At 46.4% G+C, this 8832-nt stretch overlaps 1 long non-coding RNA gene across 1 annotated transcript; it reads right to left on the bottom strand.

The window, feature by feature from the left end:
- Window positions 1-5657: 5657 nt before the first annotated feature.
- Window positions 5658-7007, bottom strand: LOC122466355. The gene is made up of 2 exons (XR_006291780.1): window positions 6945-7007; window positions 5658-6097 (listed from the first exon to the last, which is right to left on the bottom strand). It is a non-coding gene; the product is annotated as an uncharacterized LOC122466355 (long non-coding RNA).
- Between the last annotated feature and the right edge of the window lie 1825 nt (window positions 7008-8832).

Here is an 8832-nt window from a genome sequence, read left to right as displayed (position 1 = left end):
CAGTCATGAGTTTTATCTCACCAAGTCTCCCTGGTGCCAAGTAAGTGATATTACACTATGACTGAACAGGAGAAGGAATAACAAAGAAGCTAATTTTGCTTCTATGGGGCAAATTATTTAGCCAAACATCATTCCGAAAGTGTATTAATTGTATTGAACCTCCATCCTATATATATATATATATATATATATATATATATATATATATATATAAAATACACACACACACACACCCTGAAGATTACCACCATTTTGAATACAGTCAAGCCCATTAATTGTTGAGTTCGCCAATAGAATATGTGAAGAGCATTTTAATAGCTGCTAATTTATCACAACACTATAGCTTTGATAGGAGAGTGATTGAAGAATAAATTCTCATTGCTATTAAAACAAAGGAACGGACAGTTTTGTCTTGTATTGCTCTTTAGTTACATTTTGTCTTGAAAAGCTGTTCTTCCTGCGTAAATATGTGAAAATTTCTATCTTGTTCCATTTTTTTTTCCCCAAAAGAGAGGCATTTGTATATGAAAGTTCACAAAATATGTTTACATGTAAAATATATTAAGAAAAACTGATAATTTGCTCAACTATTTGTGATGCAAAAGACTCCCACAAATGTGTACATAGAATTGCCAGTGCAACTAGCAGGGTGCAACATTCTTGTGTTTCTTCACATGGTTGTCTATAATTTGAACACACATTCGTGGCTGCCCATCGTGAGACCAGCAGCAATACCATCTCTCATCACCCTGAGGTTTCTGCCCCTTTCCTGAGGGAATGGTTGGTAGAGGAACCAGGACCCTCCCTCTCCATCAGCCCCTGGCCCAGGACTCTATGAGGGGCAGCAATAACAACCACCCAGAGTACTCCAGGACTGCCTTCTTGAGCCTCTTGCTACCACTTACTTTCCCAGTCCAGGGCGTGACCAAGAGCAAATGATCCACCAGGAGTTAGAGCGAAGGATTCCCTAGTCAGAGGGAAAGGCTAGTTCCTCTTCTGCTTGCTGGGGTAGCTGCTGCTTGCTGAGCTGTTCCCTGCAGCCAGGACTGCAGCTTTGTCCTTACTCAGGAGCTCCCAAAACAGGTCTTTCCTCCTCCTGTCTGCTCCTCTTCTGCCTGGCTCTCTTTTAGACTCATCCTTCAGCTCTGCAGGTAGAACCAAGGGTGATGTAGTGGTGGGAGTCTGCTATAGACCACCGGACCAGGGGGATGAGGTGGATGAGGCTTTCTTCCGGCAACTCGCAGAAGCTACTAGATCGCACGCCCTGGTTCTCATGGGTGACTTTAATTTTCCTGATATTTGCTGGGAGAGCAATACAGCGGTGCATAGACAATCCAGGAAGTTTTTGGAAAGCGTAGGGGACAATTTCCTGGTGCAAGTGCTAGAAGAGCCAACTAGGGGGGGAGCTTTTCTTGACCTGCTGCTCACAAACAGGGAAGAATTAGTGGGGGAAGCAAAAGTGGACGGGAATCTGGGAGGCAGTGACCATGAGTTGGTTGAGTTCAGGATCCTGACGCAGGGAAGAAAGGTAAGCAGCAGGATACAGACCCTGGACTTCAGGAAAGCAGACTTCGACTCCCTCAGGGAGCGGATGGGTAGGATCCCCTGGGGGACTAACATGAAGGGGAAAGGAGTCCAGGAGAGCTGGCTGTATTTCAAGGAATCCCTGTTGAGGTTACAGGGACAAACCATCCCGATGAGTCGAAAGAATAGTAAATATGCCAGGCGACCAGCTTGGCTTAACGGTGAAATCCTAGCGGATCTGAAACATAAAAAAGAAGCTTACAAGAAGTGGAAGGTTGGACATATGACCAGGGAAGAGTATAAAAATATTGCTCAGGCATGTAGGAATGAAATCAGGAGCGCCAAATCGCACCTGGAGCTGCAGCTAGCAAGAGATGTCAAGAGTAACAAGAAGGGTTTCTTCAGGTATGTTGGCAACAAGAAGAAAGCCAAGGAAAGTGTGGGCCCCTTACTGAATGAGGGAGGCAACCTAGTGACAGAGGATGTGGAAAAAGCTAATGTGCTCAATGCTTTTTTTGCCTCTGTCTTCACTAACAAGGACAGCTCCCAGACTGCTGCGCTGGGCATCGCAACATGGGGAGTAGATGGCCAGCCCTCTGTGGAGAAAGAGGTGGTTAGGGACTATTTAGAAAAGCTGGACGTGCACAAGTCTACGGGGCCGGACGAGTTGCATCCGAGAGTGCTGAAGGAATTGGCGGATGTGATTGCAGAGCCATTGGCCATTATCTTTGAAAACTCGTGGCGAACGGGGGAAGTCCCGGATGACTGGAAAAAGGCTAATGTAGTGCCAATCTTTAAAAAAGGGAAGAAGGAGGATCCTGGGAACTACAGGCCAGTCAGCCTCACCTCAGTCCCCGGAAAAATCATGGAGCAGGTCCTCAAGGAATCAATCCTGAAGCACTTACACGAGAGGAAAGTGATCAGGAACAGTCAGCATGGATTCACCAAGGGAAGGTCATGCCTGACTAATCTAATAGCCTTCTATGATGAGATTGCTGATTCTCTGGATGAAGGGAAAGCAGTGGATGTATTGTTTCTTGACTTTAGCAAAGCTTTTGACACGGTCTCCCACAGTATTCTTGTCAGCAAGTTAAAGAAGTATGGGCTGGATGAATGCACTATAAGGTGGGTAGAAAGTTGGCTAGTTTGTCGGGCTCAAAGGGTAGTGATCAATGGCTCCATGTCTAGTTGGCAAGTGGAGTGCCCCAGGGGTCGGTCCTGGGGCCGGTTTTGTTCAGTATCTTCATAAATGATCTGGAGGATGGTGTGGATGCACTCTCAGCAAATTTGCAGATGATACTAAACTGGGAGGAGTGGTAGATACGCTGGATGGCAGGGATAGGATACAGAGGGACCTAGACAAATTGGAGGATTGGGCCAAAAGAAACCTGATGCGGTTCAACAAGGATAAGTGCAGGGTCCTGCACTTAGGACGGAAGAACCCAATGCACCGCTACAGACTAGGGACCGAATGGCTAGGCAGCAGTTCTGCGGAAAAGGACCTAGGGGTTACAGTGGATGAGAAGCTGGATATGAGTCAGCAGTGTGCCCTTGTTGCCAAGAAGGCCAATGGCATTTTGGGATGTATAAGTAGGGGCATAGCAAGCAGATCGAGGGACGTGATCGTTCCCCTCTATTCGACATTGGTGAGACCTCATCTGGAGTACTGTGTCCAGTTTTGGGCCCCACAATACAAGAAGGACGTGGATAAATTGGAGAGAGTCCAGCGAAGGGCAACAAAAATGATTAGGGGACTGGAACACATGACTTATGAGGAGAGGCTGAGGGAACTGGGATTGTTTAGTCTGCGGAAGGGAAGAATGAGAGGGGATTTGATAGCTGCTTTCAACTACCTGAGAGGTGGTTCCAGAGAGGATGGTTCTAGACTATTCTCAGTGGTAGAAGAGGACAGGACAAGGAGTAATGGTCTCAAGTTGCAGTGGGGGAGGTTTAGGTTGGATATTAGGAAAAACTTTTTCACTAAGAGGGTGGTGAAACACTGGAATGTGTTACCTAAGGAGGTGGTAGAATCTCCTTCCTTAGAAGTTTTTAAGGTCAGGCTTGACAAAGCCTTGGCTGGGATGATTTAATTGGGGATTGGTCCTGCTTTGAGCAGGGGGTTGGACTAGATGACCTCCTGAGGTCCCTTCCAACCCTGATATTCTGTGATTCTATGATTCTAACCCCTGGGCCCAGAACGGCTTCTTAACCCCTTCAGTTCCAGTGTGGGGCTTATACACCCCCATCACATCCTACAAATTATCACCCCACTGAGTTTCTGTGACAACTGCAGCTTTTCCAACCCAAAAAGTGGAGTTTGAGGCCTACAAATGGGTGCGTCTGCAAAGGTTACATTTATAGAGACCCCCTACATATCTGACGCAAGAGAGGTCTCCTGTTAAGGAGATCTCTCATGCTTCTCTCTACTGTCCCACCTGTTCATAGCTAAAGGGATTCTCTGTTCCCATCATCCCAGCATTAGATATTTACCGGGATGAGAGTCAGGAAACCGACCTACAGGCTCCGTGTCAGTGGAGGCTGGGAGAACAATGTCCACCCCTCATGGTGGGAGCTGTAGTCAATAGATCTGCCTGTGGGGAGAGGCCAGGTTCAGTGTCCTCTTCACTGTGCTGTTACTATCCAAATGCTCAGAACCAGCACGCCAGGGCCGGCCTCAGCAGGACACGGGGGGGGGGAGGGGTGCCAGGGCCATCTCAGCACCTGCTACAAGGGGCCCTACACAGCAGGAAGAATTTCACTCACCCCTGGGACATTTTATCTGCAGCTCACAATGGGCTCGATCCTGCAAAGTGCTGAGCACTCTCAGCTGCTTCTGACATCTGGAGGGCTTTTTTTTTCCCCTCCTTGATAAGCTAAATAACCAATGGAACAGCAACGTAGAAGCAATTCCAACATCTATATAAACTATCGTTTGTTCATCGTTCATTTCAGGGCATGGTATGAAAGCTGCCTTGTCCAAATTAGACCTCTTGGATGTCTCATAGACCATAAGTTGACACAAGTCTTGTTTTCACCCCCATTTGGGACAGCACTCCCAGCCACACTTCCAATTTACACCCTACTTAGGTGACTGTCTGCTCTTCATTCCCTTTTTTTGATTTGGTCTGACTGGCTGCAGCCAGTGTGGGATAGGAGGCTGTTTTCACAGACAAAAGCCTAGGCATGGAAAAGAACGCTCTAGGTGCTGGAAAAATTAACAAAACCCACAGAGAACCAAAATTCACTCTATCAGTGGATGTTCTACTTCCCAAGAAAAAGAGGACTGCCAAATCACCTGTTTATATTTTTGCACTGTAATATCTGCTTGTAGCGAGTATCTGTACACACTTGCCATTTACTGTGTTTAGGGTATTTATAGTATTCCCTATATACATATTGAACATTATTGCTAATAATCAGTAATCATTGAAACAGTTAAAGATGGTAACGGCAGGAGTTTAAAAGTCTGATACAAAAGCCATTGAAGTCAACGGAAAGCCTTATTTTGACTTCAGTGTCTTTGTCCTTCCCCTTACGCCTGCCCAGTGAGAACCTGCTTCCTACTCATTAAGAATTGGAGATTTTAATCTTCTTTTAAAGTGATTGTTGACATTGGTGAGTCATAGAAACATGGGAATGGCCAGATTGGATCAGATCCGAGTTCCATCTAATTCAGTATCCTGTCTTTGAGAATAGCCAGTATCAGATGTTCGGGTAATGAGTCATCCAGGCAACACTTCTGTTCTTTAAGAGGGGGTGACCCACATATGGTGAAATCCAGTTAACTTTAGCCCTGTCTTGGATTCTATAGTACACAGTGGGAAAGTATTTGTGGAATTAGGGGAACATTCTCTTTAAACTTGAACAAAATCTATGAGAATTCTACATCTCATCTCCCAAAGTAACCCTTTCCTCTCAATGCTGTGGAAATACCATCAATATCTGCTAGTGATGTGGGACCCAAGCTACTTCAGGCTTTTTCTGACAGTACAGGCTTCACTAATTGAAAAGGACTTCAGTGATGATGCTGTCACTTTAATAACGCTGCCCTTATCAACACATATGCCATGCGATTTCTGTACTACCCGCAGTGAACCTTTGTGTAGCTCCTTGAGCTTTGTTACATGTCATGATTAGCCTTTAGTTGTATTTATTTTTAAAGAAATTAAGCTGTAAAGATCTCAAAATCCTTTGGAAGAGTAATTCAATAAATAAAAAAAACTTTGTGAAAAGAACATCCAGCGGGCACAGTGATCCAGCTCCACGTCCAGGCTAAGGCTGATCAATACGTCTCCAGTAGATGCAGGGTGTAACAAGTTCATTTTGCTGGTGGAACCGGAGCATGCTTTTGCACCCCTTGGCTCACGCATCGCAGTACTTAAACCTGTGTGCAGGGCCAAGGGACTCCTCTGAGAGCAGCTGCCGAGTGAGGCCCAAAGGAAGAATCTGCCATGTTGCACCGTTCTCTGCCCTGTGGGCACCACTGTGATTTTTCAGGCATTATCCCCAACTGGACACTTGCCATTGTTTTATATTGAAAATAGCTTGTTGTGGCCAAATAACACTTTCCTGCCTGTAAAAAAAAAAAAAAACATCCTTTCCTTTAGAACAGAATTTGAGGCAAAAATGACAAATGTTCATTTTTCATAAGCCCACCGTAGAGTGATCTGGTAGTTTTGGCACCAGCAAGACTCAGACAGAAACGTCAAGCCACAAATAACATCCTTTGACCTTCCTGGAAAGCAAGCCTTGACGTTAGTCAGCGAGCAGTGCCATGCTCCTCTCTGTCTCAGTGGATTTATGGGCTCTCTTATGAGCCATTTGAATTGAACCTGGCATGAGAAAAGCAAGAGCACCATCTGGCCTGCCCATTATCAGCTGTAGGTGATGTCTCAGGTGACTGAGAGCTGCCCAAATCCAAGCATATTTTGCAGGGTCAGGTAGAACATGAGTGGTTGTAACGAGGCGTGACTCACTCCTGCGGCGCCTCCTGCTGGCTGTCTGGGAATTAGCTCGTTTTCCAGCTCCGGAGCGCCCTCTGCAGGCCGGTGTCGTCACCGCCGCTGGCCCCCATGTCCCTTCCAGACCCCGGTGCCCCTTTGTCTGGGGGTTCTGCCCCAGCAGTATCCCCTCAGTCTCTGGGTCTCCTATCCCCAGGGAACCCCCAGCCCCCTAATCCCACCTTGCCTCAGTGCCCACTGCCAGTCATCATTTAGCCCCTGCTCACTGGGGCTGACTGCAGCCCGTAATGGCCACTCATCATTGGCAAGGGGGGTAGGACCTGCTGCCTCTGCCTAGTCCCAGGCTGCCCCTTTGCAGCCTCAGCACCTGGTTTAGGGCCTGCACAAGGCCCTGCAGCCTGGGGGTTGTCAGGCTGGAGCTCCCCAGCCCCTCTTGCCTTTCCCCCAGCGCTGCCCTACCTCAGGTCCCTGCTCAACTCCCAGGCAGCCAGGTCCTTCCCTCTCAAACGCTAGAGAGAGAGTCTTAAGCTCCTAGCTCACTGGCCTTTTACAGGGCCAGCTCCAACCTGATTGGGGTGTGGCCCCAGCTGTGGCTGCCTTCCCCATCAGCCTAGCCACTTCTGGCAGCCCCAGCCCTCTCCCAGGGCTAGCTTTAACCCTTTCCAGGGGTGCAGCAGGTAAGCACCCCGCTACAGTGGCATGTACGCTTCTCTGCACAGGGGCCAGCTTGAATCGAAACTGCCAAAGTTCTGTTCTGGAATTCACTTTTTCTTTTGAAAAGTAACCAGTGTGAAATTCTGGGTGTTCTTCCCTTTTGAAAATCCGGTCACTTATTTAAATGCCTAAATATGGCTTTAAGAGCCTAACTTTAGGTTCCTATTTTTGAAAATCTTGGTTTGGGTTGTCCCAAATTCCGGGTCAGGATGTGGGAGGGCTGACATGACATTCGCATACACTATAAAAGAAGTGGGGGATGCTACCTTCCAGGAGAAGGTTAAAGTGTCACAAATTCTCACAATGAGTTCAATATCATAATAGCATAAAGTTTGTCCTTTTCCTTTAGTCTCTGAGACAGCTAGTGTGAGTGCAATACAATAACTGGCTCCTTTTTAATGTAAGCCACTGTAGGTGAAATTTGTCCAGTATTTACCATAATGGAGTGGATTTCTATTGCATCTGTGCAATACGTTTTTTTAAGGAAGATCTATATGAACTGCAAATGACAATTGGTTATAATCACTCTTTCCTAATAGTTTGTATTCAAAACGTATGAGATTATCTGGAAATTATATTTTCTTTAAGATATGAAGTATTATGTAATAAGCATGGTGATTGCATGTTTTACAGTCTGACTTGTTTTATCTTCCAAGATAATATTGTGCTAAAGTCTTCCCTTATATAGCTTCTATTTCAAATGAAACAGAACAGTTCTAATCTGTTTCTTCATTTATATTAACGACTAGAAGATCAGTCAGGTACCACAGGAGTGAAAGAGCTAGAAGAGTGGACCTCTTCTTGCTGGAAACTATTAACATATTACCTTGGAGGAACTAGGATGCTGGAAAGTTATTTTTTAAAAAAAGCTCAAACCTAACCAAGATCAGCTCCTCTGGTTAAATCCAGTGTGTTTCTTATGTTAAAATCACATGCACGAGGGACGGTGCATTTTTGTCTGCCCACTGTTGCTAGGATATATTGCAGTTAACCTTTTCCCCTCAGCCTAGTTACCTTGTGTGATTGAGTTTCCCTAACAGGGATCGGGAACTAGCACAGAAAGAACAATTGGATGTTTTCGTGCTATAGCCTTATATGAAGGTGCCTCATTATTTTTAGCCACTCGTTGGTGCTGTCACCCAGCATCTCCAGTCTATAACGACTACTCCTAGCAGTCTGGTTGATATCTCAGACCACCATTGTACTTCACATGGCTTGGGGCTGCTCACAACCAGCCTTGATTCCCTTGATGTGCTAGTTGCTTGGGAGGAGGATGCCGAGTCAGGAGCACCGTCAATGCAGTAACTGGTGGTGGTGAAAGGAAGATGCTCCTAGATACTTTAGTGCCCTGTTGACCTCCCTCCTCATTAAGGCTGCAGAGGGCTCCTCAATTTCCACTTTTAGTCTCTTCCATGTTGGTGCGTGGCTGCTGTCCCGGGTCATAGCTCTGGCCAGTCCATCAGGACCTCTGAGAAGCCGTAGAGCTTGGGCTGTGCAGGATTTGATCTACTTTGGACACTCCAGCCTCACAGAGACAGGGAAAGATCCTGCCACAGACATCTGTGCCCCTGCTCCACGGTTCCTGCTCCAGCCCCACAGCAATGTACTTCCCTCCACTGGCTTAAAGTCTGTC

This window comes from Chelonia mydas, chromosome 6 (assembly GCF_015237465.2).
Source record: "Chelonia mydas isolate rCheMyd1 chromosome 6, rCheMyd1.pri.v2, whole genome shotgun sequence".
Taxonomy (NCBI): Eukaryota; Metazoa; Chordata; order Testudines; family Cheloniidae; genus Chelonia; species Chelonia mydas.
This window is presented reverse-complemented; position numbering and strand designations above follow the sequence as displayed.